Source organism: Marmota monax, unplaced genomic scaffold (genome assembly GCF_021218885.2).
Source record: "Marmota monax isolate L192 unplaced genomic scaffold, Marmota_monax_Labrador192_F-V1.1 WCK01_AAM20220418_F8-fsc00037, whole genome shotgun sequence".
Taxonomy (NCBI): Eukaryota; Metazoa; Chordata; class Mammalia; order Rodentia; family Sciuridae; genus Marmota; species Marmota monax.
This window is the reverse complement of record NW_026693245.1, coordinates 15,774,387-15,801,313: the sequence shown is the minus strand read 5'-3', so window position 1 is coordinate 15,801,313 and position 26,927 is coordinate 15,774,387.

Here is a 26,927-nt window from a genome sequence, read left to right as displayed (position 1 = left end):
AACAAAGTGGTTTTTCTCTGCCATGCACATCCTTCAGGAAGTGTTGTCTCACTGCAGGCCCAAAGTAATGCCACCAACTGATCATCAACCAAAACCTTCAAAATTCAAAATTGTGAGCCAAAATAAACCTCTTATCTCAGGTATTTTGTTATGGTGACAGAAAATTAACTAACACTTACTGTTCTTATTTACCACTGTGTACTTGTGGCCAGTCCCCATCTGGGCAATATGTTTCCTTATCCAGATTAGGAGTAGAGGAACCTGGAGAGTAAGGATATATTTCCTCAAGTGCAGAAGGAGTTTCCTTCTTTTCAGTCTGTTGGAGTAAATTTTGCAAAGAAAAGATTATGCACTTTTTGGCTTAGGAATGGTGAAATATCAATCTTTTAAATAATAACTCTGACAGGAGACATTGGAAGTACCTAAATGTTTTCAGTGTTTCAGAACACATTCTCCAAGGTTGAGTTGAGTTTATTCAACTTAAAGCACACAGATGTCAAACAAGAGGAGGACTTGGCATCCATTGCTAAGAGCCAAGTATATGAGGCATGGCATTTTTGGTCGAAAGGTGACGCCAGCTAGCCATTGAGATGATATGATTATGTTAAGATTTGCATTCATATGGATATTGGACTCCTGCTGTTCACCTAGGCCGGCTATGGGACTCCTGGAGAGTTCCCATTGGTTGGGGAAGTACAGTAGGAGGGAGTTCTGGGGGAGGGGTGCTCTCTGCGGGTCGGGAGGAGGCCGCGTGGGTGGATCCAAAATCTTCCTGGGCGCTTACCGGACATTGGCGGCAGTTTCAAAAAATAAAGTTTGTTCCTGCTTGAGTGGCTCGTGATTTTGTGCCCAGCCAGACTGCGGCAATCTATCTTTCCAAGAAATCAGCATCTTATTAGAGAAACATTTTCAGATTCTCATCACAGTATCTTTTCTTCTCCTCCACTTTCTCCGCTGTCAAGAAGGTATTGAAGCCACACACTTATTTCAGTGGTATTATTATTGGTCAGCATCATTTCAGAACTCTTCTCTAGGATTACCTTCTAAGGGCTAGTCCAGTTTTGATATTCTAAGTAAAGGGAAATTATCCCTTATAACCAAATTTTATATTAAATAAATAAAATATTCTAAGTAAAGGCAAATTATCCCTTATAACCAAATTTTATATTAAATAAATTACATGAACTGAGACAAGCAAAAAGGGGAATTATGTTGAAAAATTCTGCTAGCTTCAGAAAATTATTAAGTAGGTGGAAATATTTTCTAGTGTAATTTGTGAACTTCCTGTGAACAATAGCAGCATTATTCACTTGGGTACATTTTCTCTGAAGGTGTTGCTTTGAATGGGAATGTATACATTTGAATATGACTAAGTTAGAAAATTCTGGTTTAAAAATGTCTTAGAGGAAATCATCATATACTTTTATTTTTGATGCAGGAAGCATTAATATAGAAATGCCCTCAATTGGAATATTATGGATCACTGACCTATATTGCTAAATAGTCTGACAAATGTTAAGTGTAATTTATTGCAATGGTTTATAAATTTAAATCTCTCTTTTCTTGGCAGGCTGGTTGAATCATGAAATACCACCTCTTGTGGATATCACAGCTATAAAATGTTAGTTGGCTGGATTATCCCATCTTACTTGATGAAGGAATAGTGACATTTTATGGCATTCTGTTACATTAATAATAAGGGATCCAAAACCTTATTTCAAAACTGAAAAATTATGTCATAAAAAATTAGACAGGATCTTAGTCATTTCCTTTCTGTTCCTACAGATAAAGGTGTTGTGATGCTTCATTTTATGTATCAACTTGATGGAACCATGTAGCACTGAGATATTTGGCTAAGCATTATTCTACATGGTTATAATAGTGTTCCCAGAGGAGATTGACATTTTGATTAAATTTATTTCAACTGATGCAAAAATGGTATATATTAATTAGGTAATCTGATGTTTAGGTACATGTAAATACTGTAATAGTGTTTAAAATGGTTAAACATTTCACCTCAAACACATACAAATACATATTGTTTCTTCACAGTGAAAGCCTTTGAAATAATTCTGTTTTTTTCAAAATATACAATTTATTATGGTTATCTATAGTTATCCCACTCTGCAAAACTAAAACAGAACTTATTGCTCCTTTAAAACTATAATTCAGTACATACAGATCAATCTTTCCCCATTAATTCCTCCCTCCTATTCTTCCTGGCTTCTGGTAACCACCATCTCAACTCTCAACCTCTGTGAGATCAACATTTTTAGATTTTACATATGACTGATATCATGCAGAACTTGTCTTTCTATGTCTGACTTATTTCATTCAATATAATTGAATTGGTAGACTCAGTGAAGCAGATTGCTTTCCTCAGTGTCTATGGACCTCATCCAATCCATGAGAGCATTGAACAAAATGTAGAGGAAGGGAGAATTCACTCTCTATTCCTGATTGTGTTCAAGCTGGACATGGGTTTTCTCCTGCCTTCAGACTCAGACTAGGAGTATCTCTGGTCTCCACCTTTCTGACTACAGATCATGGAATTTAGCCTCCATAATCCCATGAACTAACATCTTAAATCTATCTATCATCTATCCATACCATTCATTTTTTTCCTCTGAAGAGCCCTAATATAGATGTGAACAAGGACATAAAAAGCACATTTAACATGAGAATCATTTTTCAATGTCATTCTATAATCCATACTGTGTATATATACATATATATGCCAATGGATTATTTATATACACTGTTTAATCTGTAAGGCTTTAACAGAACTTCTACAACTAGAATTCTAGTTTCTTTTAATCTGGTGCGTAATTTTATGGTAGGGAATAAAAGATTCCTTTGTAATACATGTGCTGAACAATGCTTTTTATTTACTTTAAACTACACTGAAATGGAGCAAATTATATTCCATGTTATGTATGATATGTCAAAATTAACCTGACTATTATGTATAACTATAGTGCACTAGTAAATATTTTAAAAACACTACATGCTATCTGACCCTTTCAAGAATAGGTTCCTGGGGCTGGGGTTGTGGCTCAGTGGTAGAGCACTTGCTTGGCATGTATGAGGCACTGGGTTTGATTCTGAGCACCACAAATTAATTAATTAATTAATTAATTAAAAGTATAGTGACAACTTAAAAAGAAAAACATTAAAAATAATGGTTTTCTGGTAAATTCTCTCTTCTCCTATCCTGTTTTCAAATGTTCTTTGTTCTCCTGTGAGCTTCCTGTGGCTGTGGCTCACCAGTTTGTTTATGGATGCTTCTCCCAAGGCAGTTCTCTAAGGCCTTCACATCCCTTGATGGTCCTGGTTTTCTTCTGCTGGAATTTTCCACTTCCCTTGGCAGCAGAGGACTACCATGAGAAATGACGATTCAGTACATACAGATCAATCTTTCCCCATTCATTCCTCCCTCCTATTCTTCCTGGCTTCTGGTAATGGTCTTGAATGGTCTTGAGGGTCAGATTCTCCACTTCACTCTGCCTCTCCTCCACCAGTACTCACTCTCTTGCCTCACCAAATCCATTCCATTTGTCTAGTGCCACTCTGACAGCACAAGAGATACTGTGGTAGCAAGAAAGATAAGACCTGTGCCCCAGAATCCAAGGAAGATTCTGACTTTAAAGAAATAAACAAATGACTATAAAAGTGTAAATTAGATCATATTCTACAAAGAAAAAACAAACTATAAAATATAGGCAACCTTCTTTACTTTTGAACTCCTTCATTATTAAGCCAAGGGTCTCTTATTAACATGCTTAGGTAGGCAAATTAAGTGTTAGGGTAATGGAAAGGCTATGTTTAACTCATTTTAAGTAATGTGAGAGGTTGAACTGAATTTTGACAAGTTATTTGACCTCTTTTTTACTGAGAACCCTTTTTATATGAGTGAAACTATCTAATTTAAATAATTTCCTGTCTCAAAGCTTCATGTAAACTTTATCATAAATTTGATTCAAGCTACAGTAAAATAATTGTGAACTATGATCACAAATGACTGTGTGGGTTGAAGTATTGTAAGTGAGTCAGGAAAGAAACTGTAAGATAAGAAAAAGGAAACATCAATATCAATATCAATCTCTGCAGGGTGAACTTTGATAAAAATTTCTGTGAGTTTTACTTATGAAAAAGATTTCAGTTTGAGGTAATTGTATTATCACAATTTATACAAGCTAATTCATTGGTAATTAAATAATCCTGAGTTCTCTACAAACATTCAGGCTGTGTGAAATAAATTATTAAAACAACATATAACAAGAAAGAGTTAGTGATTTTTGCTGTGCTGTTGTTGTCTCTCTTTAGAGGTAAAAACTTAAATAACTTTTGAATTCTCATTCAAGCAAAATCCCTCTATAAACAATTCTAGCTTTTCTAAGCCTAATTATCATTTCCTTTTTTCAGATGACTAGACTCTCCCATTTATCTTCATTTTCCCTGTAAGTAACTATATATCTGACCATGATTCAAATTCATAACTTTCACAGGAAAAGCAATTATAGCATGAGTAATGTATACCAAGAAGGAATATAAATCTGTTATAAACCATATTTAGGGCTGAAGACAATCTGACTTTTGCATAATTTAAGCTAGGAAAATATTTAACTGACTAGAGTCAACTAGGGAACATTCTCAAAAACCATCTTTTAGAATCTGAAGTATAATAAAGCAGATCCATTGTGGTACAGTTTTACTATAATATATACTAGTACTAACGGGAATATATAAATGATGACAAAGTTACACTCCCTTTAATATTCAATTCCTAGAGACACTAGTACAAAATTGTGAAGAGAAGGGGAAGTCTCACTGAAAGAGCACATTCTAAATGATGAAGTCTTGTAGGAGGTCATTCCCAAGTCTCCAATGACAGTCTTTCAGATCAAACCCAAAGGATTAACGCCAATGCTGTCACCAGAAGTTTCGGAGTTCCAGTTCATCCATATCTTCTAAGTTCAGTGCTAGATTGTCTGTCCAAAACGCTTGCTCTCACAGCTGTACTCCTCTACCTTTAGGCAAAATTCCCTAAGCTCTTTATACATGGAACAAACAATAAAGGTCAGAGTTTACAGAAATCACAACCAACATGAGATTAACCTTATACCTTCTCTATTTTAAATGTCCTTGGAAGAAGTTCTGCTACAAATGTTCCAACACATGCAAAGAAGGAAATTTGAACATATGTGAAAGCAAAAGAAACTTAGTTTAAGGATTCTTACAGGAAAAAGCCAGGTGATTGTTTCCCCACTTTTTAAATTAAGAATGTGTAATTAAAGAACCTTTATTTACATAGAAGAGATTGAAAATGTATGTTTCAGCATATGGTGATAGCTATTATGAAGTAAAGATAATAGCGTGGGAAAGAGGAAATTTCAGGAACATTGCAGTACATGTTCTACTATCAGTTAAATGTCCACAAACCTAGAGGGGCCTCCACTCTCCGTGGGAGTCAGGATGTGTATTGCACTGCCCTCTGAAGTTCTCATACACTCCCCAGGCAGCATAAGCCTTCCTTTTGCCTGGGGTAAAGCTTTTATTCTCATCTTCAGGCTGCAAAAATGTTTTCAGGATAAAGACTTTTTTTTTCTTCATCCCCTGAGCATTTGCACCTGTATATTTAAATGAATTAAACATTTTTGAAGCATGATTTATCTTAGAAAAATTTGTTGTTTCTAGGAAAGTTTATTTAACCTTCAAAACTTCACAGGATGGATTTAGGTCGGTTTCTTGTGGATTGAATGCTGTTTATTTTGGTCTTCAGGCAAACCTCTACACCTCTGTGGACATTATTTTGAAGTTAGAAAATCACTAAATTAACTTGGATGATCTCCATGGTCCAGCCTAGCTCTAACATTCAATCACTTTCTAAACTTGCAGTTGGAGTCAGTATTTAATAATTATAAACATCACCTCTACACATTTCAAAGTTCAAATAACATCCGTTTTTCATTAGTCATAAAAAGCATAATATATATTCTTCCCTGAAGTATAAATCTGAGACAAATCTGAAATGCACTGACTCTCAACTGCTCTTCCAATTTGAGTGGAGCACTTATTTCAAAAGCCTCCTGAGAGGAAAGCAGCTTGGGTGCTATAGCAGCCTACTTTGGTGTCCCCATTTTCTTTTCCTGATATTTCACCATCTCATTTAGGTGAATCCTGGATATCCTTGGAGTCTCTTCATTAACCAGCAATCAAAATTTTCTCATTATTTTTCTGAGATAAAAAACGAATAAGCCCAGTGCAGTTGCACACACCTATAATCCCAGTGGCTCAGGAGGCTGAGGCAGGAGGATTGAGAGTTCAAAGCCAGCCTCAGCAATTTAGCAAGGCACTAAGCAATTAAGTGAGACCCTGTCTCTAAATAATATACCAAAAAAAAAAAAAAGGCTAGGGATGTGGCTCAGTAGTGGGTAAGTACCCCTGAGTTCAATCCCCAGTACCAAAAAAAAAAAAAAAAAGAAGAAGAAGAAGAAGACTCAATTCTTCCCTCAATTAGTTTAACATTTAGAACTAAAATTTTGGAAACTATTATCTATAAATATGTGGCAGCAATGATGGAAGTAAAAAGAAAGAAAACTGTTATTTGAATATGGAGAAATGACACATTATCCTCAGATTGATAAAAAGAAGGTTTCAAAATCAAGGTTACTTTTGTCATCTTATGCTTCCCCATAAAGAATGTTAAGGTTACTGTTTATTACAGATCTGGGTATTTCAACCAAGTGGCAGATGTAAAGATTCACATTGTAAAGCATGCACCAGATACAATAAGAAGAGCAAGAGAACCCCAAAATTATTGATAGAAGACTTCTGAAATGGACTAATTGACTCAGACATATAATGGGTAGAAATAGCTTTGACACATCCTAAATGTATGGAAAAATATTTAACTCACGAATGATGTACTACTATCCTTTGCATAAGACACATGTCACTAAGCGTACAGGTACTTTCCTAAACTGAGTCTTAATACAACATCATAATCATTAGTATAAAGTTAGTGCCCTGAAACTATTTGCGCTCAATCAGAATTAATTAATAAATTAAAATCTATTTATCATGCATGACCTTGCCCAAATATGTCATTTTACAGATGTGTAAACAAGATAAAAACATTTGAGATTTGTTCATTTATTTATTTATTTATTTATTTTGATGGTGCTGGAAATTGACTTCAGGACCTTACATGTGCCAGGTAAGCACTCTACCGCTGGGACTACACCCCTGTCTCCATTTAACTATTAATGGCAAGGCAAAAATAATACCTGTTTTTGTCCAAGTCTTTTCTTTAAGAAATAATACTTATTATATTATTTATTTTTATTATTATTATATTTATTGAATATTTACTATCTGGTAGATAAGAGAATAGGTAGATATCAGATTACACACATGAAAAAACTATCATAAAAGTTTTAATGGCATATAAAATCATATATATAAAATCAGTAGAGTAATTTTTGTGATTGAGCTGTGAAAATTTTAAACACAAAATAAAGTTATAAATTTAGGCATATCTAGTCATCTTTGAAACACACACACATATATATATGTGTGTGTGTATATATATATATATATATATATATATATATATATATATACCTAAATTTTTCCAAAGTTATCTAAAGGAAATGCATAATGGATGTTTAATTAATGTCTATTTATGGTAGACTGCTTGTTTTAAATATATCAAATTTTTATAATCCAGAACTCTGCTTTTCTGTATGGTACTTCATACCATATAGTATAGTAAGCCTCTTAAATAATTACTGTGCTCAGAACACTTCTGTTGAAGTTAGAGGCTTGGGACTTGTTATGAAAAAATTTAAACTAAGCTGGAATCAAAAACCACTGTTGTAATATAATTTCTGACACTAATTAGCCATATGACACTGGTTTAAAAACTCTCATCTTTCTGGAAACTCAAAAGTCTTAGTAAAGTAAAAGAAGTGGGAAAAGTGATATTAAAGATTTTTGGTTTGGGGGCTGGGGATGTGGCTCAAGCGGTAGCGCGCTCGCCTGGCATGAGTGCGGCCCAGGTTCAATCTTCAGCACCACATACACCACATGTGTCCACCGAAAACTAAAAAATAAATATTAAAAAAAAATTCTCTCTCTCTCTCTCTCTCTCTTCAAAAAAAAAAAAAAAGATATTTGGTTTTAGGCCCGCCCATGCAGGACCTCTGCTACTGTGGCTACACTGGACCCTTGCCACAGCGCCCATGTGACCCTCATCTACAAACATGAGGCTCCCCCAGTTGCTGCCATCTGGGACACTGCAACCACTTCCATAGTCCCCTCCACACAATAGCCTGCACCTGGGGATACCAGACAGGGTCTGGAAACAGCCAACTGTCACAGCACTGCATGCCACAAAGCTGTAAATCCAAACACACCACCCAACACCACTGTCCAGCCTGGCCAGGCCTGGCCCAGCCCAGGCCCCATCTCTGAAAGCGGCCACCTCCATCTTGGGACACCTATTGCCATCTTGGGACACCTATTGCCATCTTGGGTTATCCTTGCTACTGCCATCACCATATTTAGTTGGGGCAACTCCCAGCTTGGGACACTGGCTGGGACCTAGAAGCAATATCAAGGTACCTATAGTCCCCCAATTCTTCCCACCCCCATAGCCACTCACCCAACACAGTGCTTGCAGCTATATAGCTGGCCAGTAGCCTGCAAAGCCTCATCCTGATCAGCCTGATACAAAAAAGCTCTCCATGACAGGTGTGCAGGCCCCAGAGTGAAGCCTACAAGACCTCTGGAGAGAGACAGGTTACTAATTAGTGAATAGAAACAGAAGGGGTGATACAGTTTAGACACTAAATTAGAGAACAGAAATTGTGAGGTCTACTGGCAATATAAAAGCATAAGACCAGGCACCCACATCACATGAGCGGGCCCCAAAAAGGAGATCCTTGGGGTGCGGTCTTCCAAAGGGGACCAGCAAGTGCTATACCCCACCTCCAGGAGTTCCACCTCCAAGACCAACCCTCCAACACTAATAACCTTCACCACCCTGTGGGTGGAGATACCAGCAAACAACAGATAACCCCACCTACTGGAAGAGAAGAAAAGCAGGAAAGATACTGAACTCCAACAGAAATAATCCTTCAATTTTCCTTTTTCTTTTCTTTCTTTTTTTTTCTCTCTCTCTCTTCTTGCCCTAACATCCTCAACATTTGTGAAACCAAATACTTTTCATGCATTAGGCTATGAGGACTGGGATATCTAACATTTGTGTTGTAAATTCTTTTATCTTTTATTTTTACATTCTCCTTTTTCTTAGTAATTTTTTTAGTTTGTTTATTTTTGTACTCTCTCTCTATATATTATTTTCTCACTTCCTTGTCTTCCCAAAGTCTCTTTCTATCTTTTCTCCTGCTACTAGCTAACTTCTTTTGATTTCTCTTTCATGCTTCCTAAGATCTAATAACTCTATATCCTCACCTTCTGCCTCCTTAACATCTCATCCTATACCCCCTACCCAGTTCTTTGTCCACCATTAGAAACTGTAGACCAGTCTGCAAACCTGTTTATATTGTAGATAATTATTGAACTCATGATTTCAATCTATTGTGACAAAACTGTAAATGTCTTAATGGAGCTATTTGGTTTAAGGCTGTATATTGTTTGCATTTGGATCTGTTAATATTGCTCTCCCCCTTAAAGGAGAGATTTTAGAACCTGCAGGGACACTATAAGTCTAAGGTAAAAACTGTAACACCTCAGATCCACACTGTAAAAGGGGAAGACAAACAAACAACATGAAAAAACAAGGGAAGAAAGTTCCCCAGACAAACCAAGATATTACATTATTAGAATCCATGGCCTGCACAGCAGAAGAAATGTCACATAAGGAATACAGGATGTATGTAATTAAAATGTAGTGGGCTGTGGCTTTAGCTCAGTGGCAGAGCACTTGCCTAGCATGTGTGAGGCACTGGATTTGATCCTTAGCACCACATAAAAATAAGCAAATAAAATAAAGGCATTCTGTCTGTCTATAACTACAAAGAGCTACGTAAGCAAATAGGAAGCAAAACATTACTTCAATAATAAGATGGAGATTCTGGACAAAAAAACCCAGAAATTCTTGAAATGAGGGAAATAATAAACCAAATTAAAAACTCAATAGAAAGCATCCCCAAGGGCTATATCACTTGAAAGACCAAACCTCAGATGATGAAGACAAAATATATAATCTTGAAAATAAAGTTGACAACACAGTGAAGATAGTAAGAAACTATGAGCAGACATGATGAAGATTTGGGTATTCTTTTTCTTCTATTAGGCACAGGGTCTCTGGTCTAATTTCTAGGTTCCTGGTCCACTTTGAGTTGAGTTTTGTGCATGGTGAGAACTAGGAGCTTAATTTTGTTTTGCTGCTTATGGATTTCCAGTTTTCCCAGGACCATTTGTTGAAGAGGCTATCTTTTCTCCAATATATGTTTTTGGCACCTTTTTCTGCTATGAAATAAGTGTATTTATGTGGGTTTTCCTCTGTGTCCTCTATTCTGTACCATTGGTCTACAATTCTATTTTTATGCCAATACCATGCTATTTTGTTACTATTGCTCTGTAGTGTAGTTTAAGTTCTGGTATTGTGATGCCTTCTGCTTCACTCTTCTTGCTAAGGATTGCTTTGGCTGTTCTAGGTCTCTTATTTTTTCCAGATGAATTTCATAATTGCTTTTTCTATTTCTATGAGGAATTTCATTGGGATTTTGACTGGAATTGCATTAAATCTGTATAATGTTTTAGTAGTTAGTCATTTTGACAACATTAATTCTGCCTATCTAAGAACAAGGGAGATCTTTCCATCTTCTAAGGCCTTGCTTAATTACTTTATTTAGCATTCTGTAGTCTCCCTTATAGAGATTTTTCACCTCTTTGGTTAAGTTGATTCCCAAGGATTTTTTTTTTGAGGCTATTGTAAATGAAGTGGTTAGTTTCTCTTTCAGAGGATTTGTCACTGATACACAGAAATGTATTTGATTTATGGGTGTTTATTTTATATGCTGTAACTTTTGGATTCATTCATTAGTTCTAAAAGATTTCTGGAGAAATTTTTGGATCCTCTAAGTATATCCTGTCATCGGCAAATAGTGATACTTTGAATTATTCTTTTCCTATTTGTATCTCTTTAATTTCTTTCATCTGTCTAACTGCTCTGGCTAGAATTTCAAGGACTATGTTAAATAGAAGTGGTGAAAGAGGGCATCTCTGTCTTGTTCCAGTTTTTAGAGGGAATGCTCTCAATTTTTCTCCTTTTAGAATTATGTTGGCCTGGGGCTTACATATAGATAGCTTTTACAATGTTGAGATATGTTCCTATTATCTCTAGTTTTTCTAGTGTTTTGACCATGAAGCAGTGCTATATTTTGTCAAATGCTTTCCCTGTATCTATTGAGATGATCATATGATTCTTATCTTTAAGTCTATTGATGTGATGACTTACCTTTATTGATTTCCATATGTTGAACCAACCTGCATCCCTGGAATGAGCCCTACTTGATCATGGTGCACTATCTTTTTGATATGTTTTTGTATTTGATTTGCCAGAATTTTATTGAGAATTTTGCATCTATGTTTATTAGAGATATTGGTCTAAAGACTTCTTTCCTTAATGTCTCTTTGTCTGGTTTTGAAATCAGGGTGATACTGGCCTCATAGAATGAGTTTGGAAGTATTCTATTAGAATACCTGAACCTTTTGTAATGGACAGTGAGTATATTCAAACTTTATTATAGAAAGAAACATTATCTTTATTGTACTGAACTGTGAAAAAACTGCTCTTTTCTCTGATGAAAGATGTTGTGTTTATCTTTCAAGGCTGTTTGGTATACAAGTATTTTGAAAAGGTTGTCTAGAACAAAACATTCAATGTCTCTGTTTGCAAGTTGTGAAAAAAAAATGTGAGATCTCTAAAGAGACAGCTCCTGACATACACAAGATAAAATTCAGTTACATGTACTAGAAACCTGACAGATGATGTCTTAAACTAGATAGTGTACAATCACCTCAACGTCTATACAAAAAAATGTTCAAGAACAAGTGGTCCAGGACTAGTTGGATACCTTGAAAACATCATCAAAAAACAAAATAACCCCTTTTTACTTTCAGTGATGCTCCCTAATGGCAACATGACTGTCAAAATTTGCACATCGTGTCCACACACAAGACAGGAGGAAAATGGAAAGGTCAGCTCCTGAATCTAGAAAGCCAAAACCTTTCTAGAAGTCTTCAGCTTATGCCCACTCACCAAAATCATGTCACATATTTATCAAAACTGCAAAGAAGTTTGAGGAGGCAGCTATTTATTTGGGCATTTTATTCTTAACTATTATATGATAATCCTTCTTCTCTAATGGGCCTCAGTATGCTATTCCAAGTTCTGATCACCAGAAGCTTGAAGAATCTCTTTGTGATCCTGTATTAGTGGTAGCCCCACTGCTACAGTTTCCTTTGTCTTATCAAGTACAATACCTGCTGTCCCTGGAGTTCAGTAAAGTGAAACAAAGCAGATTGTTTTCCCCTGAATAGCCGAGGTTGGTACATTATAGCACCTATGGTATTTGTAAGGAGGAGAATCACTCCTCATTTCATAAATATTGGAATAGGGACAAAAAGATTTAGTGATTTTCAAAATACAAGTCAATATCAGAAAGAGAACCAGAAGCCAGGGTGCAGAATTACTGTTTTATATTTTATGCAGTTTCTATGGTTACATTACTCATTTTAAATTATCATTGATCTTTCTCTGAAATAATCTCTTAAAGCACTGTTCAGCTATATCTTCTTGGCGTAGATGTCTAGATCTTTACTGGAGCATGGAAATAAATGTGAAAATATTCTTTTCTATATTTCTATTTTGCATATCTAGTTGAATAGGTAATACTCTTACAAATAATGACTAGAGGAATAGATACTCTTTTCCAATCTACCTGGCTTATATTTTTGTGTGAAAGTTTGATTTTTGCACTACTACATATGAAACTTAAAGCAAGAATTCATTCCAACTTTCTGCAGTTTTTACAATTTTAACTTATCTATAAAAATATCATATAATTAAACTATTAATTAGAAGATGTGAGGCCCATCTCAAAGATCATTTCACAAGAAAGAAAGAAAGAAAGAAAGAAAGAAAGAAAGAAAGAAAGAAAGAAAGTCTAATGCCTCTGGAGACCTCTAGAAGACAGGAACTCACTGAGAAATCCAATCCACTCCTTCATCCCATAGGTATAACTTTATATACTATTGTTTTCCAACTATATTTTATATTATAGTGTAGTAGTTGCAAACAGAATCTTTGGAATATATAATACTTGTGTTTGAATTACCACTTTTTTCTTTCCTTTCTGGTTTTTGTTGTTGTGTTGTTTTATTTTGTTTTTTGTAACTTTGGGTAGGTTATTTAGTTTCTCAGACTAATTCCCATTATCTGCAAAATGAGTATGTAACAGTGCCTTTCTTACTAGGCTATTATAAGGACCAAATGAGGTTATATCAGCAAAATTTTAACACAGTTCCTGGTAGTGAGCTTATGCTTAGAAAATGGTAGCTGTTACTATAGCTCTAAAATATCTTACTAGTATTTCCAACCTGATTTGGAAAATACTATATACAATATCCTGTATACTATATGCTTTATTTAAATATTCCCAATACACATTAGAACACTAGTCCTAAAGAGTTCTGTAACAAAGAAAGGCACTCAACTGGATTAACCTATTTGAGATCTGAAGTATTAATTAATTGCTCCTGCTCTCCCTTGGTATCTAAGAGAGCAGAGACACAAGAAGTCAGGTGAAAACTAAAGTGTCAGTTTATTAGTGGAGTTTGTTAACTCCTGAATAACAATGCTCAGATTTATGCTATATTCAAAAGCATATGTAGAACATGAAAGGGGCTTTATACACTCACACACACACACACACACACACACATACATTGTTTTGATATTTGTCTTTTCATATAGTAAGGCAGTCACCTAGTTAGCCTGATTCAATAAATTCCAAATTCACAGAAAAAAAAATCAGAGAAGAGAGTGAGTACCAAAGAAGGAGAAGGAAAGAAAGAGAAATTCAAATATTATTTCCAATATGCTTTCTTTTAAAAATATAAGAATGAGAGAAAAAGTGGCTTTTTAATATACAATTTAGCATTTTCCAAATGTTATGGAAAACAAAATGTTTTTAACAAACTTGATAACATCCTAGAATAATATTCTCCAGTATAATAGCTCTGTAAAAACTTCATTATGTATATATTTGAATAAAAATACTTGTTTACAAAGTATTAGGTGAGATTTAAATAAATAAGTAAAACATCTTGGGATCAGTTTGGGTCTTGACCTTTGCCCAGCACTTAACATGCCTTGAATTGCTTTATAGCTGTCCAAGGACAAGACTCATTTGCTTGAAATCAGAAATCCTATCTCATCTATATGAATTCTACATAATATTCAGTACTGGGTTGTAAAGATAACAGATAGTGATATAATAATTATAGCATAAATGAAGTGGTCACAGTCAACTAACTTCTCAGTGAACTAGCATTATTTCTGCCTAGAATATCTGAGAAAATACTAAGGGATGCTGGCCATATACTTTGTGTCAATGAATATGAGGGTGGTTGTAATTGACTTAGAGGAGATCATTTCCTAACAAATGGATTTACATGTATAGGTGTATACTTATACAGTCTTGCTTAGTGTGAGGCCCATCTCAAAGATCATTTCACACGAAAGAAAGAAGGAAAGAAAGAGAAAGAAGGAAAAAAGGAAGGAAGGAAAGAATAAAGCCAGCCTAATGCCTCTGGAGACCTCTAAAAGACAGGGACTCACTGAGAAATCCAATCCACTCCTTCATCCCATATACTTTTTCCTCTTTCTAGAGAAGCTTCCATACTATCAACCTTTCTCCTAGTTCCACAATTCTCTCTAGGGTTTCTAATTCAAAAGTTCCTGAGGAAATCATACTAACATCCAAATTCTGCAAGGGCAGAGTGTGGCATTAAACAAATAAAAGTTCTTTGACACCCGTAAGTAAGCAGGCAAATGTAAAATAAAAATCTGACTTCAAAGTGTAGTCAAGGATACTGAAGTCAGCTCTGACCTGCTGTTTCTCTTCAAACACACTGTGATTTTGATTTAACCTAGTAGCTGGGGGACGGCATATGAATTTCAGTAAATTTAAACTCTTTTATCCCAATACTGATAGAGTTGACCACAAATGGGTCATTTAATATCGGTCAATATAAGCAATCATTTGACTTGTTTTGCATATTTTGTTTAATTTTTATAAACCAAGGTTTAATTCCCCACCCCAGTGTTTAGATACATCAGATTCAATAGAACTGCCAAAAAAAGTTTTAATAGAGCCTCATACTATGTAGCAGTGACTGTTGTCTTTAAAACATCATCTTCATGCTAAGGCATCAAGAAAATTTCTTAACTCTGGAAGAGAAAGTACACAATAGTACACAGAACTTTACTATTAAATTTGGAATGAAAAACGAAAGCCTAATATTTGATCATGGCTGTGGGTATCAGTAAGTATAGTTATTTGTGAATAATTCAAGAATATTTTATAATGTTCCATGATTTAAAAAAAATCTTAGGAGACAAACTATCAAAAGTTTACAGATAGCAGCCTCTTATTGCTGTAGAGCCTCTGAGGTGGTGGTGTTGGGTCTCTCCAGTGAGTTCATTTTCCATTAAAATGAATTTCAGTGTGGTTGTTTTTTAAGATCAATACTCATACTTCCTTTACCATTTGGTTTCATTTTTACATGAATTTCTATGCGTTAACTCTAGGCTTCAATATCTACCTTCCCTACCTGTCTCCACCATTCCAGAAAGGAGTTTGTGTCCTTAATTACCTGTCTACACCTATCTTTACCCAGCAGAGCCTGCAGCTTGTCAGAACAGCAGACGTGCAACATGCTTCCTAGTAATAAAATACAGCCTCCTAGAGAGAAGCAAGAACTCTTCTTCATCATCTGGCAGAGCTGAAAACTAGTGAATTGCCCTCAGCTGTAAAAAGATGATTCTTAAAGCTCACATGCTGGAATTCAAGCTTTCCACAGGGGTCCTGTTATCCTTTCTGACTCCACTATGTAGGCTTCTTACAAAGCATGACCTACAGCCAGACGCTTTCTGTGTCAGGCACTTTTCCCTCAGGCCTGTTGCTGCTTAGTCAGACACACACATGAGAGAGAGAGAGAGAGAGAGAGAGAGAGAGAGAGAGAGAGAGAGAGAGAGAGGGAAAGATCCCACTGATCGCATATGAGCTGGTCCTACAGAAAAAGCTCACTCTGTGAGAATTCTACTGTAGAGAAGCATATACCACAGCCAATTCTGAGTTTGAGAAGTGATGCTCAAATGTAAAACAACAAGGGACCATCAGAATACTTGAGGCCTATTTTTTTCCTCTGCCCTTGTATCTTATCAAAGGCAGACTAGACAGGACAAGAAGAAAAAGACAGAGTGAAGATTCTTAAGAGAAATTCCCTAGAATGTTCTATCCTATTTTAACATTACTGAATTGCTGTATAGTTACAAGAACACCTGGCATGCTGAATTCTATTGAATGTATCCAGATATAAGATTTTTTTCTCTATTTTTTATTTTTAGTTAGTAGAGTGTATTTTGGCAGAATATACATACATAAAATATAACTTATTCTATTTAAGTTCCCACTCTTACAGCTGTACATGATATAGAGTTGCCCTGGTCATGTATACAAATACAAAGCTAGGAAAGTTATGACCAATTAATTCTACTGTCTTTCTTATTCCCCTTCTCCTTCCTTTCCCTTTGTCTAATCCAATAAATTTCTTTTATTCCCCCCACCCCAGCCACCCTTGTTTTGGGTTAACATCCACAAATCATAGAGAACATTCAGGCTTTGGTTTTTGGCTTATTTAACTTAGCATGATATTCTTCAATTCCATCCATTTACTGGAAAATACTATGTTTTTTTCTTCTTTATGGCTGAGTAATATTCAATGATGAATGGATAAATACATAATAGAATATTACTCAACCATAAAGGAGAAACAAATATAAGATTTTTTAAATTTATATATATATATATATATATATATATATATGTGTGTGTGTGTGTGTGTGTGTAGATATATTTTATATATATATATATATCTTTTAAAAAGATATATATATAATCTTATAGCCTAATCAGTTGATAGATGAAATTCTAGGAATCTGGAAACAAAATCTAGAGTCAAGAATTTTTTCTTTGTACTTAAAATATTGGTCAAAGGAGTGATTTATTTTATGCATAAGCAAGTTACCTCTAGTCTCTATCTTTTGCTTATTATTACAACTGTCCTAAAACTCCAGGACTCTAAAGATTTATATATATGCAGATTATATTTTAGAAAGTAAGTTAATTACCAATTATTGGTAATTAACCTTCATCATATAGTCAAGAGAAAAAATAAATTTGGAAGTTAGATAGTTAAAAATTCTGCCTTACAATTATACAAACTGTACATGTAAACATGAGTCATTTGAAAATGAAACTATTTCCTCTTTCTTTTTGATGTGCTTTTTTGTGTAAATTACTCATACTATAATGCAAAGAATATTTTTACTCCAAAAAGATCTATTGAACCAATAAAATTCTAGACATACAAATTGGATATTCCCATGTAACACCTACAAAGTTATACCTTCCATTGCAGAATTTCTCTTTTATTGAGAAGGCTAAGTAGAGAGAGCACAGCTTGATTTTTATACCAACAGGCAAAATTCTCAGCACTTACAGTTTCTTATTTAAATCAGCCTGTGATTTAGAACCTGTAGAAATGCAAAGAACATATAATTACAAAAGAATGAGAATGAAAATCCACAAGGACAAACTCTTGAGGTTCTTATCACTTTTTAAAACTTACACTTTAGCAGAAATGTTCAAGGATGTTGTACCTGTACTTCTTTCAATTATTTATTTAGTTGCTCTTCAAATACTTTGTGTCTAGTACTTATTGGGTCTATTCTACTATCTGGAAATATGATGATAATAAATAGGCACACCTCAATTTCTCATGAAGCACAAAACATTATTTTAAAAAATGTAAGATACTTGGGAAATTACGACAGAAGAATCTGATTATGGACATGAGGAAATTCTTTGCCAAGAAATGTCATCTGAGCTAGAATCCAAATAATGAGTAGAAGTTAAAGAAGTCAGGATGCTGCTTAGAGATGGTGTGTCAGGCATAGGGACAGCGTTTTCAGTCCTCAAAGTGTGAGAAGACATGGTTCAATGGCATGAATAAAAGAAGGTAAATATTATTGGCATGGGTAAGTTTATGACAATGAAAATGGGTAGCTGAGAAGCTACCAAAGGTTTTAAAATGTGAATGTAATAAAGTGAGATTTAGGGCTTGAAAAATTGTCTATATCAATTGGAGATTGTTACCAAAAGTGCATGGAGACTTACTAGGGGGCTATAATAGTCTACTTTGGAAATGAAAGTAGTTTGAAATTAGATTGAAGCGGATTATATCCAAAGGAGAAGTTGGATTCCAATTAATAAAATTAGTAGGACATAATGATAGGTATCACACAGGAATGGGGGGAAGGACAGAAGAAAAAGGATATATAAAACATATTCTTAGGGGTTTTTTTTATTTGTGCAAATGAAAAATAACTTTCTTTATTGAACTGAGGAATACTGCTGGAGGGCAGTTTAAAAGGAAAATCAGGAGTTAAACTTTAGATTCATTGTCTAAGAGGTGCTTTTAAGACACCTGAATAGAGATTTGGAAAAATGGTTGGATAAAAGGGTGGTATCTGAAATGAACGCACACATTTAAGAGTCACTGGCATCTTGTTGAATATTGAAGCCATGCATGCGTGACTATTACTTAGGGGATAATAGAGAACATTATAGGGAAAACTAGGACTCACCTTTGAGGAGCTACAGTATAAGGCAGAGGCTGATAAGCCAATGAAAAGGTAAAGGAAGAATGATCCCTAATAAAGCCATTGAATTTAATGCCAAAGAGAGCAGCAAGGACCATTGGGGTAGAGTTGTTAAGAATGGAAGACAAACATGAACAGTTGAGGAATGAATGAAAAGTGGAAAAAATGGAGACTGTGACTATGGACTGTATTTCTAAAAGATTCATGGACAGGAAAGAAGGAAGGTGAAAGAAAGTTTTCTAATGGGTTTTGATTGTTTGTTTGGAGGGATCTGATCCGCTTTCTGAGAGAATAAATTATTGACTTAAAAAATAGTTTATTTTCCTAGAAGATACATGCTATACTTTTGGCTTTTAATTCATGATTATTTGAGAAAATGATAATATATTCATAGACTCTTTTCCTTAAAGAGTATTCATCATGTGAGAAATTTAAAATTCACTAGAGTTAATTAATTCAAGTTTTATAAAATTTCTAGTTAAATGTGTACATAACAAACCAAGTGTTTAGAAGATGATTTAAATTGTTTGCTGAGATATGATTGAACTATCTAATCCAATGATAACTTGTATAATATTAGTATAAAGTTTGATTTGTTTTTAGTGAGATATTATTCAAGGTTCAACTAGAAAACCCAGATCAGCAGAACACATGAGATATTATATATGTTTATATATCTAAATAACTATATATCTATACACTTAGAGAAAGAAATTAAAGAAATTAATTCTTAGCATTTGTTTCTTCATTTGTGGGGGTTTGGTCAAGCAAGTCAGACAGCAAAAGAGAAGATCTCAAGCAGGTTGGATCCTCTAGGGTATAAAATGAAACTTCTTGTCCACAGGTGAGAGTCTCTCTTTACTCAAGGAACAACCCAAGATCTGTTTTAAATGTCTTTCAACTAAGTCAAGCCTATACAGTATAAGTTACCTTTTGATTTGCTTAAAAGTCAACAGATTAGGAACTATAATCACACTTACAAAAATCTCTTCACATAGTGCCTATATGAGTGTTCACAATTAAGCATTTTATAAAATGGCTGCCACCTCACTTCCATCCTCTAACTCACAAAACAATATCCCTTGTGACCTATTCCTATTGAAAACTAGTAGAATCATCCCAGTGTCTCAGGGTGGGGGTGGGGGTCAAGGCAGGAGGATTGTGAGTTCAAAACCAGTCTAAGCAACAGTGAGGCGCTAAACAACTCAGTGAGACCCTGTCTCTAAACAAAATACAAAATTGGGCTGGGGATGTGGCTCAGTGGTTGAGTATTCCCAAAAGAAAATTAGTAGAAACAGTGTGGAACTTTACATAAAAAAAAAAAAACCTTTCCACATTCTAAAAATAATATTAGAGAGTCAATGAATAAGTAGAGAATCCTAAAAAGAAAAAGAGATATCAAAAGAACTCTAGATAGGGCAGAGAGGTGGAAGGGAAAGGAGGGGGCAGGGAGTTAGAAATGATGGTGGAATGTGATGAACATCATTATCCAAAGTACATGTATGAGGACATGAATTGGTGTGAATATACTTTATATACAATCAGAGATATGAAAAATATGCTCTATATGTGTAATATGAATTGTAATGCATTCCACTGTCATATACAAAAAAAAATCAATAAATAAAATCTAACACTTAAACAATAAAATAATTTTGGAGAGCCAAACCAAGCAGGGATAATAGTGAAGTTAGTTTAGAGCATAAAAACTAGAGATAAGCTTGTTTTGTCCTTATATTTTTAGATATACTCAGATGAATTAAGTACAGTTATATATATAACACTGCAAGCATTCTGTTTTATTACCTGCCTATTACTACATAACAAATTTTCTCAAAGTAGTGCATTAAAACATCAATAAAATGGATCACATATTTAGAAGTGCATTAACTGAGTCCTCTGGCTAAGAGTTTCTCATGGGTTTATGTCAAGATGTCAGCTGGATCTGCAGTCAGCTGAAGGCTTGAAGGAACTGAAAGAATTTTTCCAACTCAAGGAAAGTTGGTGCTGGATTTTGGCAGAAGTACTCATGGTAGATATCTCCATGGAGCCACTTAAGTGCAACATGGAGGCTAGATTTTCCCAAAGCCAGTGGTCCAAGAGAAAGCAAGATATCCATAAGTAAAAACTACACAAGGTATGAATACTAAGAAGTAAGAATAATTGGGGGCCAACTTGGAGGTCAGTTATCATACCAGGAACTATATGTTCAACTTCTAGGGCTATATATTTCCAAAGAGCAGGTATTGAATTGAAGCACAAATTAAATTTCATAATCAATGTGAACTATTCCAAAATTCTTTAAGGATTTTATGATTTTTTAACTAGTATATGCTGTATCAAAATACAATTAACCAGGTGACTTGAAAAACAGAAAGTTATCCTCCTTATAGTTCTGGAGGTTAGAGATCCAAGACCAAGGTGATGGCTGATTGGACTTATGTATAGTGGCCTTGATACTGTGTCCTCACATGGTCACCCCTTGAACTGTATATTATCTTTGTCTTCATTTCCTCCTCTTCTAAGGTCACTAGTTATATTGAATTGGGGCCCACCCATATAACCTCATTTTATATTAATTACATTTTTAAAGGTCCTACCTCAAAACAGTCATATTCTGAGATCCTAGGTGATAAGACTTCAACATATGAATTTTGGGAGATATTATTCAGTCCTTAGTACCATGCACCCAACTTAACCTTTCAAATAATATATATCCAAGATCCAATTATTCAAGTTCTTCCTTTACTAACATGATTAGGTATGTCAAATTTTCAAATAGCTTATTATTACACTCAACTGAACCAAAACTAAGAATTTTTTTTTGCTTTTATTGATAAAGAAGCAGTATCTTCACCTTCAAAATATATAACTCAAATTCAAAGAAGAAAGAACTTCTTGGGTAACTCTTCTTACTCAACTATGATGTTTTTAATGAGGCCCGATATGATCACATTTGATTATCCTCAACTTCTATCACAACCATTTTTTTACATTGATCTATGTTTTCCTAGTACTATCCAACATAATTTATTTATTATGTTTATTATTTGTATCTTCCAACTGAATCTAAAACTGGATCTAAATTCCATAGGGAAAAGATTTTTGTATGTCACTTAGTAAGACTCAATAAAAGAATTTGTCCTATTCCACTAAAAAATCTCTAATTCACCTATTTGCATATTTTCTGTTATATCTTCACTATATAGATCCAGCCCTCCTCCACTGATATAACTAAACATAGATAACTAAGAAAAATTGAGGAAACAACATTCTAATCTGAAAACCAGCATCTGCATTCATTTGTCTTTCAACAGACAACTGGAGAAGGGAGCTTACACTCCCTTGGAAGAGAATTTATATTCAATTAATTTACATAACCAATAATAACAGATCTTTTTCATTTCCATATGAATAATGTTTACCCCACTGAAGTAATATAGTCTATAGGGAAGCTATAAAAGAAAAAAATGACTATAAAATAATTAAATTATATGTCCCATAAAATACTTAAAAAGTAAAGAAGCAACATGTCTAGTTGTATGATTGTAGGAAGTCTTCCTAGAGAAGTCAACTATTGAAATTGATGGGGGAAAAAATGCTATTTTGACAAATGGAGGTGGAGGAGGGCCTTCCAGGTGGCTAGAATTAAATTAGGAAATCACAAAGCCATAAATGCCTGGGAAGAGTAAACATTATGCTAATTTGGCTGAACCCAGAGAATTTATTGATGCATAGTAGAAAACATAACTAGAAATGCATACTGGAATAAAATCATAGAAAACCCTAAATGGCCATCATAAGTTAGAATTTGATCTGTTAACAGTAGGTAATAGTTACTGAATATTTCTTAGTAGAAGACTCAAATGCCCGGCCAGCAAGTACCTCAAGGAAGTTTAAATTGGCAGTATTGAACTAATTTAAAATTTATGAGAAATATTTTGGGGTAGCAATTCCCCATTATAAAAGTCAAAATGCTTACACTTGTTTAATTAAATTTTAACAGTAAAATATTTAGAGTGGACAGATATGATCAATGCATGCTGTATAGAAATGTATAGAAATGTCATGTATAGAAATGTATACATGTATAGAAATGTCATAGTAAAGCCCATTAAGATGTACAATTAGTATGTGTTAATTTTAAAAATTAGATATTTTTAAAACTATGTTTTTAAAGAGAGAGAGAGAAAGAGAATTTTTTAATATCTATTTTTTAGTTTTTTCGGTGGACACAACATTTTTGTTTGTATGTGCTGCTGAGGATCAAACCTGGGCAGCACGCATGCCAGGCAGCGAGCTACCACTTGAGCCACATCCCCAGCCCTTTCAAAACTATTTAGAGAATAAAAATGCTCTCAAATGATTATCTGTTTCCTTATTTCTAAAATGGAGGTGATAATAGCATTTAATTCACAAGGCTGAGATAAAGGGATGGCTGGGCTGCATTCTTTTCTAGAGCTCAGGATTCTCTCTCAAGCTATTCAGGTTGTTGGCAGAATTCATTTCTTTTCAGTTGAGGAACTGTGGTCCCCATTTCTCGCTGGCTGTGGAGGTAAAAGCTGCTGTCTGGTGCAAGAGTTTGCCCCTTAAGTCCTAGCCGAGTCACCTCAAAAGTTTTTGCTTCAAAGCCAACATGAAAATCTCTCCAGTTTGCTAAGAAAAAAAATCTAATTACATAATAAAATAACTTGAGAAAATTTATACCATCATATCTTCACTTTTCCAGATATCATCACTTTATCATATTAATGTGTCCCACCACATTCAAGGGTATGAGATTATACAGGGTGGGTATGATAGAGGGCAGGAATACTAGGGGCTATCTTAGAATTATACCTTTTATAACATGTAAATTTAAAAATCTGAAATATAATGGTGAAAACTACAGGGGAAAACCCTGGGTGAAAGGCTGTCAGGACAGAGAGGAGAGAGAGAAGTTGTGGGGGGAAATTCTACAGGAAAAACAGAAAAGTCAAATTCATGGAGACAACAGTTCCACCACAGCCCCTTGTTTCCCTCAACTTCCTTCTATCCTGGAATGTTTAGGCTCACTTTCTATGTGAAAAATTTTTCTTTTCTGCCTTCCCAGAAACAGAGTAATGGGAATTTTTATAGTACGCTAGTATTTTCAGAAGACTTTCTGATGTGTCATCTAACATTTTTTGCTTTTTAAATCCTACTTCAAGTGTGGAAAACTACCCTTGGCCTCATCCCCATTTCCTGCTTTTCTGACTGCCACCCTTCCTGAACTCTGAGGCTAGACTCAAGGCTGCTTGCTCAGCATTCTGAAAGTCAGTTTTTGATTGGAAATCAGAAAACAAGAGAGGCTCCTGGAATGGTTGTTGGTTTTGTGAGATCAATCAAGCTAGATCACCTTAGTGACCTCCATTTCAGTTCAAGTGAGCAGACCCTTTCAATAAGTGGTTTTCCATAAAATCCTTCAACACTGTCCAGTGAACAGGCAACCCAGAAGATTGCTAAAGAATTGTAAAGAAGATGGTTAAAGTAGTGAATTTCTAATTGTTAGGTCAAGGCCCTGATTTTTTTTTAACTGCCCAACTACCATTATATTATGGATAGCAAGAGAAAAAGGTCTTCTGAGTAGAAATTATATCCCCACAGTTGTAGAAATAAAGCATCATGAATGCATTCCAAAACTTCTATTAAGGAGCTTGTCATTTTTGTTCATTTGGTTTTTGCTGGTCTTATCTTACCCATACCCTTCAAGAAGGACAATAGCAGGTTGTGCTGCCTAATCTTTTGTTTTTTGAACACAATGTGCAATTTTCAGGCTATAAATAATCATACCAAGGAAAAAGAAACAAAATTCAAATATAGAGATAAAAAGAAGTTTACCCTCAATTTAAAACTTCAGTTAAAAAAAAAAAACTCCTTTGTATGGAGAAATAAAAATGTAACTAACATTAGCTTATTATTTACTTATATAAATGCAAACCCTTCTATTATATGGTTTAGAGAATATTATACAAAATAAAGCAATAGAAAATTAGATTCAGGGTCAGAGAAATAAATTTTAGCCATAATATGAAAGTGGTGGACATGGATTATTAAGAGAATAGGAAATTCTAGGTTGGGATACTTATGACAAAGCACAACAAATAAGAATTAAAAAGTCTGTCTTGCATATTTTATCTATTCATTAATTCCTTCCACAAAGAGTTACTGAATATCATCATATGATAAGCCCCATGCTATGTGCTTTTTCTATTCTTTCTGAGTTTATTTACTCTTCACAAACAACTCATGAGGTTAACACAATTAGTATTCCTAGTTTAGGGATGAAAAATTGAAGGCTAGAGTAGACAAATTACCTAAGATTACCTAGCTAGTAAATCAGAGTTTGGTTTAAATACAAAATAAATGGGATTATCCAATGGACAATGATGAGAGAAGACATTGGAGAATATCATTAAAATAATGCCAATACTAGGAAGAATAGTTCAATTTCAATATAGGATTACCATGCGGAAAATACTTTTAAGGACTATTACTTAGAGACTAGAGAGGGCTGTGGCATTATTATTATTTGTAGTAGCAATAGTAGTAGTATTGTTCTCAGAAACATACTTCTCTATTTTGGATAATTTTCTGCTACTCTTAACCCACTGAGTAGTTCTAACCCAATTCTAGTAATTTAGTCCCCTCTGATTTCCCTGGGTATAGTCTCTTGACCAAAGTAGAGCCAATCACAACACTTAGATTTTTTTTTTTTTTTTTTTTACTAGAACTGACAGGAAAAAAATCTCTTTCCCGTTAGAATACTACACTGGAAAAAAAAAAAAGTGAATATGGAGGCCACGTTCTTTGCCAACAAGAAGAAAGCTCATCTACAGAAAATGAGAATGAAACTAACCAAAAAAACTGGAGATAGGGACACCTACAAGTCCTTAGATTCACTTGTTCCAAAAGTATTTACCCCTTCATTGTTACCAGGTTAGTTGCGTTTGCCAATACACTTTCCCTTTTAACTTAAACTGCTAATTCCGTTTAAAGAGTTCTCAAGAGTGTACTAAACAGAGATTCATATATTCTACAGGGTTTTAAGGTAATAGAGAACTATGCAAAAAAAAAAAAAAAAAAAAAACCCTGGTTAATAGAAACAAAAACCAGAGCAAAATCATGGAAAAAGATTCCACAGAATTTAAAAACAGTGTGACCTTCACAGGATAGAGACTCCAAATTTATGGAAGAAACAAGATCACCAGTTAGGACTTGGTGATACCCTCTGATTGACTGTGTCCTACAGATACAAGGACATCAACTAGATATTACTCTGTGCCTGGGGCACATATCAAATGCACACACACAAAAATAAAACCTAGTAACTCTTTGACTAAACCACCGTACAAGCTGAACCAACGACTGCTAATCAGCCATATTTTTCTAATTTTTACAATTCCCTGCAGAGTCCCATCCCCACAAAATTCTCATACCATTATTTATGAACTTGTTCTTTTTCCTCTTGAATGTCTCTTCCACTAAGGGCTTTAAGATGAAGTCAAATCATGTAACTTTTTTTTTAATCATGTAACTTCTATAAAAAACTTTTCTAAACCTTTCAGGCTATCTTTTTTAGGAGATAACAATCCTATTTGGGGTTTTAATATTTGTGTTTGTAATACATATATATTTGTATACATAAATATGTGTGTTTTTATATATTTGTGTGTGTATTTAAACCCAAAGGCAACTGAAACTTGAGGAGTCATTTAGTTTTGGGGCTCTGTTTATTTATGTTGTTTATATTTATTCATCAACAGTCTAAATACTAGACAGCAAAATAAGTTCTGGTAATTAAAGTAATTATTTTCACCATTAAAATAAAAATCTATTATTATTATATATCCATATCAAATAACTATGTACATATGTAGATATTAAATATAGCATGCATATTATGTGTGTAAGCACATAATAT